Raw genomic sequence first — 6,519 nt, 5'->3', positions numbered from 1 at the left:
ATATATTTTTAAATTAAAAATGGCATTTTCGTAGAAAAATAATAACTCATCTTCAATGGTCAAAATGAAAGAATTTTAAATATTGTGAACCTTAAAACTTTAATTATTTCAAAAACATTATAAATTATAGTATTTCAAAATTAAAAAGTTTTAAATTAATGAATGCAAAGTTTTTTCAGTTAAACAATACACAACAGTAATTATTTACAGTATAAAATATAATTTTTACCAGACAGAGTAAAATAGTAATTAATTCCAGTAGTAGCGGTACATTATGTCAAGACATTTACAATTATGTATTTTAGTTAGTAGAATGGGTATTTTTTGGATAGGTGATGGTGATGAATAATAAAATCCGTAACCAAAAGAATGCGATTTCGACAAAGAAGAAAACGCAAGGCAAGTGGGAAAAGTAGTTCCAGTAGAAAACGCGAATTCAGGTCAGACATAAGAAATTATTTTCTAGTGCATCGAATAAATTATATGATAATCATTTTTAATGTTAAAAAACAATCCAGTGACAGTTGCTGTATCTTTTAAAGTAATATTATCTTCTTCAAATAGAAAAAGAGCAGCTGAAATGAAAAAAAATGGCGGATGTCTGAACGATCAATTTAAAAGGTCCCATCAGGTAGTGAAAGCGTCACGTTCGCTCAACTTGTCGATTAAAAGTGAGATATTATTGGAAAATGGAAAGGATATTGCCAGCGGAAAAAATTGAATAACAGTGTCTTCTAACAATATTATCGACTTATATTTTCATTATAAATTTTCTTTTCAAGGAAAGAGTTTTCTATCACTGGCATGTATACCTTTTTATACCTTTTATTTCTAAATGATCTATGTAAACGGAGATACATATATATAGTAACTTATGAAAATATGAGGTTTAAAAGAGATTTTGCTGCAAAATTCAAATTAATGTATGAATAAAACTAATAAAACAATTAAAAAACAAGCCAAATGCTCTTTCTAAATTTTAATTAGTAGGATTTCTCTAATTTTTAGTGAAAATTCTTACAGATTGGATTAAGTGACCTACTTCTCAGTGAGTTAAACTTAGAGGGCGGATTTTTTAATATGTTTCCGAAAAATAATGATTATGGCATTGACAAATAATTTGAAAAATTTTGGATCGCAAACATATTTAATTTTTTGTATTTTAAAAAATTAATGACCTAGAGAATTATAGTTTACACCAAGTTTTGAAACTTTTTAATTTTCTTCTGTTATTTTAGTTTACGCACATAAGTGAGCAGAATTAAGAAAAAAACTTGAAGAAAGTTATTTCTAAAAGTTTATTATTACCAAAATCATCAACGATCATTCTCTTTTCTCGAATGTGTCATACGTTTTCGCCAACTTTTCGCTGTAAAAATGAGTGCATAAACAACTGTTTTTCTCAATATCGTTTATTTCCAAAAAACTTGCGATCTCGATCGAGCACCGAGAAGCCTCGGTTTTAAAGTTTAAAATATTTAAACAGCACGTGTGTGTCATAATAATAAAATATATATCATCTCTTTACCTGTTAAATCCATATGAGGTTGCCGATTCGGCGGACGATTGCAAAGTCCCGGCCATTATAACCACTCTTTAACACAACAGAGCAAAAGGTTAAAAAAAAATTTTTAACAAATAATTAAAGTTGAACTTTTAACAAAAAAGAATTAATTTCCACTCAAAAAGATAAAATGTCAACCAAAACATAAATAAATAAATAAATTTTAAGTTAGAAAAATTAATTTTTAACCAAAAAGATTAATTTTCAAAAAAATGTAAAATTTGTAATTAGAATAATTAAATATTTGACCAGCGAGATGAATTTTTAATGACAAGATTGATTGCTATCAAAAAATATGAATCTTTAAGTAAAAAATATAATTTTTCATCGAAAAATTGTATAATTAAATTTTTAGTCAAAAAATGAATGTTTAAGCAAAGAGATGAATATAAAAAAACAAAATAATAATTCAACCGAAAAAGAAACAAATTTTCAACAAAATAGTTGAATTTTCGTCAAAAAATTGCTTTTGATATGAAAGAAAAAACAAGGTTTCTATCAAATTGCTTATATTTTAAACAAAAAATAAATTTTTACTTATAATTATGAATCGTCAGAATAAAAAAATTTAATTTTCCATTAAAGAGCTTAACGTTCAGCCTAAAAGATGAATTTTGAAATAACATGATCAATATTTAACTGAAATACTTGTATTTTTGACTGAAAACCAGGATGTTTAAACATGAAGATTAACTTATAAAGGAAAAAGATAACTTTCTACCAAGAAAATAGTTTTTCACCAAATATGTGGATTCTCAACGAAAAATTTGATTTATAATTTTCAATTAACAAAGAGAAATATGGATCAAAATTGTTGAATTTTGAACAAGAAAATATGATTTGAAACCAAAATTCAAAATCAAATTTTCAGCTGATGGAATTAATTTTCAACCAAACTGAATTAAATTATTCATTTTTAAAATAAATCCCTGGTCATTTTCCGATCTTTCGCTGTTTCCCGGTAGAGTCGTTACCCTGCGTATATTTAATAATAAAATAAATTCAAGGACTGTACTATTTTGAGAAAGTAATGCTTTTTATTTCAAAGTTTAAATTTTAAATTAGGGGTTTTCATTCTGAAATTGAGAAAGCTTTGAATGTCATGCAATCTGAGTTCTTTAATACACTCACAAATAACATATAATATAGCACTACAACTTTAATTATCATTATGAAAATGAGTAATTTTTTCGTGCGAATTCTATTTTTGTAAAATATGTTTAATGAGTTGTGGAGAGAAATAAGAAATAAAAAATTAATCTAAATAATTATTAGCATAATTAGGCATTAAAAAAAGTTATTTATAAGCATTTGACAATTTTTTAAATTAATTTAAAGAATACTTTAAATTCATTTAAACAACCACATACTTCAACATTTTAAAGAAAAGAAATCGCTCTTGTAATTATTGAAGAAATTTCAACCTTTTGTTTTCAGAAATATTTTGCTAAGCCTGCGTATATTATTGCAGAATGCACTTTTGGCATATGAAAATGGCAGCAGGTTTTCCACGATGTAAAATTTGCCAAAAAAGTCAATAAGGTGGCCGCATCAAATTTGTTTAAAAAAATTCGTCAGGTTTTAACTCAGAGCGGTAAAACAATCGCAGAAGTTTAGTAGTTTGGATAACCCTTGGCAGAAGCCTCCCGCTTCGCCTCATGCTGGCTGGCAAAAACTGAGCGACTGCCTTAAAATTCTACGCGCAAGAAAAAATTGGACTTTTACAGCGAGTTTTAATCGTATCGTGATGATTTTTTCTTAAATTGGGGTAGAATTTGAAAATAACTGTAATGTCATATATAAAGATAATTTCAACATTCAAGTTTACCGAACAATTGTGTATTTAATTAAGTTGACACACAGCTCTTAGTTAAGGTCTGAAGAATGTCAGGAAAAAAGCTGGGCGCATGAACCGTATCAAGTTTTGGAGGGGGTTTTCCGGAACCTTTGATTCGCTTCTGACAAGGGTTTCCCAAACGACTAAACTTCTGCCATTGTTTCACCGCTCTTAGTTGAAACCTGAAGAATGTTTTTAAACAAATTTGACGCGGCCACCTTGTTGATTTTTTGGGCAAATTTATACATCGTGGAAAACCGGCCGCCATTTTCATACGCAAAAGTTGCAGACTGGCCAAGTAACCATTTGATGATGTATTAATGTTTTTCTTACAACTTTCGAGGCTTGATCTTGAGCACCGAATCGAAGCTGCTTTATGTAGCTATCTCCCCATTTAAAATGAACGTGAGGTTTTTAGGTATAACAAGCAACTGCTGAAAACTGATTTTATCTAAAACAATATTTTTTGTTTATTTAGCAATTAATTTTTTATTTTATTTAACTTTACAAGTTATCCACTGTTTTAGCATATTCTAAACATCATAAAAGAATTCTTAAAACAGGATTGCATTAAGAATAAGGGAAATTAATGCACGATCACGATTATTAAAAGCAGCAGCTCTTTTTCAACTATTTAAATAATTTTTATAGACAATGCACAATTTGATAATATCTGCATGAGTAGGCTTAATTTGCAGAATAAAACGAAAGGATTTCTTGTTATATAAACAAATTCCAATAATGACTATTATTTTATGGGCAGGCTCATTTGTTTTTCGAAGTGTCTCGTCATCCCAAAATTTTGGATAAGTGGAAAAATATTTTTCATAAGCTTGGATAGTTTTGAATTTTTGAGGCGAGTATTGCAGCTTAACATTGCGGGATGTCTAGACAGTTCATATAAACAAATAAACATAAGGATTTTTTCTATAAATAATATCTTTTTAACTGACAAAAATGATTAATTTTAAATAATTGATTCCGTGGAAAACATACATTTCTGAACAAATTTCCCGATGAAAATTTTTTGTTGCTCAAAATTCGCTCGGCTCCCCATACGTTTTCATATACAGGGTGTTACAAAAGTAGCGGAGCAGGCCTGTATCTTCTTAATTCAGCTATTTTTCACAAAGGTCAAGGTTATTCCCGTAGTCACTTTTAACAAGGAACCTGTAGGTGACCTTAGTATTGACCTTGAGCATGACCTTGATGGTTGTTTCAAGGTAAACTTTTTATAAAAATGGAAACGCCCCTTTTTGACTATTTGAAAATCGTTAAAAGAAATTTTGTAGGATCTTTCAAATGCTGTAATTTCTCTTGAAGTCCTTTTTCGTATTTTGCGTCGTTTGATTATAAATTTGAATGTTGTGGTGTCAAATTTCGGACAATACCAATACTTTCTCAATCATAAACGTTAAGAATGTAATAAATCATTTTCAAAAATTTGTATCTCTTTTAAGTGAAAAAAATTTCGTCTATCAGTTTGTTTTTGTGGCTTTTGTCTATCAGTCTGTTTTCGTGGCTTTTGTCGCTTCCCCACGAATTTTTCATTGTTACTTATAATGTGATTTTTATGACTAAAACCAAAACCAGGTGTCCTATCAAAAAGTGGTTAATAAAAAATTTGTAGCTCTTTTATTCGAAAATTCAAAACGCAAAGTTTTTCTTCTACTGTTTTTTTCCATATCGTGCGTTATTTGCCTTTAAATTTTTAGTTTGTATTTATTTTTTATTTAAATCTGATAAAAACTATGACTCAGATCATTGTCTTTGTATCGAAAAACGTCATTAGGATCAATTGTTTTGCTTTCTGATTCCTACAAATAGCCGTGTAGAATATTAGAAGAGAGATTGCCTGTGAATTTGATTAGATAATTCCTAAGAGTTGGGTGAAATACGACGAGTTGCAGTGAAAATTTGCAAAAATTTGTTTTCTGAAAAACATGGTTTTTGTGTTTACATCGAAAGTGACAAAAAGTGCAACTTTTTTGTCTCGAGACAAATGAAGTGCATGTAAATTTTCTACAAGAACGTATACGTATAGTGTAATATAACATATAAGCATCAAGAAATATTAAATCTTGAGACCTCTGCGCCCGAAACACACGTTCTTGCGAATGTGTGCATCCGTATGTATGTCTGTCTGTAGGCACAATAACTTTTGAAAAAATAATCTATGAGACTGTACTTTGGTTCACGCTTTCAGTATCGGAAACTAAAGTACAAATTCGGTATCCAGCTGTTTTGGATAAACATTTGAGAAGTTAGAGGGTTTTGAATATTTTTGAGACAATTTTTTTTTCAAGATTTAAAAATTCTATGTATGATGATTAACAAGATAAGAAAAAGATTAATTTACAAAAATTGTGTATACAAAAAAGATCGGCAAATTTTGTATGGATCAATTTTTTTATAGAAAACATAGTTTTCATTTTATCCGTAAGGAAACAACATTAAACTTGAAAAAATTAAATTTTTGGGCAAACGACGCAAGTTGAAGAAAAAAATAATAAAACAAAATTTGTTTACCCGAAAAAGAGCGATGTTATAAATAATTTTTTTGGTGGGATTCGTAGTTTTCGTTTTATGCGTTAAAAAACATTATAAATGAAAAAAAATCTTAGAAAAAAGACACAAGCTACGGAAGAAATAATTAGACAGAAGTTGTTACCCCCCCCCCCCCGGCCAATTTCTTAGTAACTATTTTTTATTAAACACGTAGTTTTAGTTTTAATCATAAAAAATGTAAATGAATTTTTGGATGAGAAAAGACACAAGCTATATAAAAAGTAAATAGAGAAAAGTTGCTAATTCAAAAAAGATAAAAAAGTTTGTGAACAAGAATTTTTTCATGGGACGAGTAGTTATTGTTTGAATAAATGAAAAGATAAAAAATAATATATTAAATATTTTGAAAAATGATACAAGGTAAGAAGCAAAATGAATGGACAAACGTTGATCAGCCAAAAAATATCGACCGATTTTTACATTCTCATCCTAATGAGAAGGTATCGGTTTTATGTACGAGGGTAGTTCAATAAGTCCTTAGAATGACCAACAGATGGCGCGCGAATCGCTCCAAATCATCTGTTTTCAGTCAGCACCACTCCCGACTAGA

Source organism: Belonocnema kinseyi, chromosome 7, assembly GCF_010883055.1.
Source record: "Belonocnema kinseyi isolate 2016_QV_RU_SX_M_011 chromosome 7, B_treatae_v1, whole genome shotgun sequence".
NCBI classification, from domain to species: domain Eukaryota; kingdom Metazoa; phylum Arthropoda; class Insecta; order Hymenoptera; family Cynipidae; genus Belonocnema; species Belonocnema kinseyi.
Note: the sequence above shows the minus strand (reverse complement) of the source record.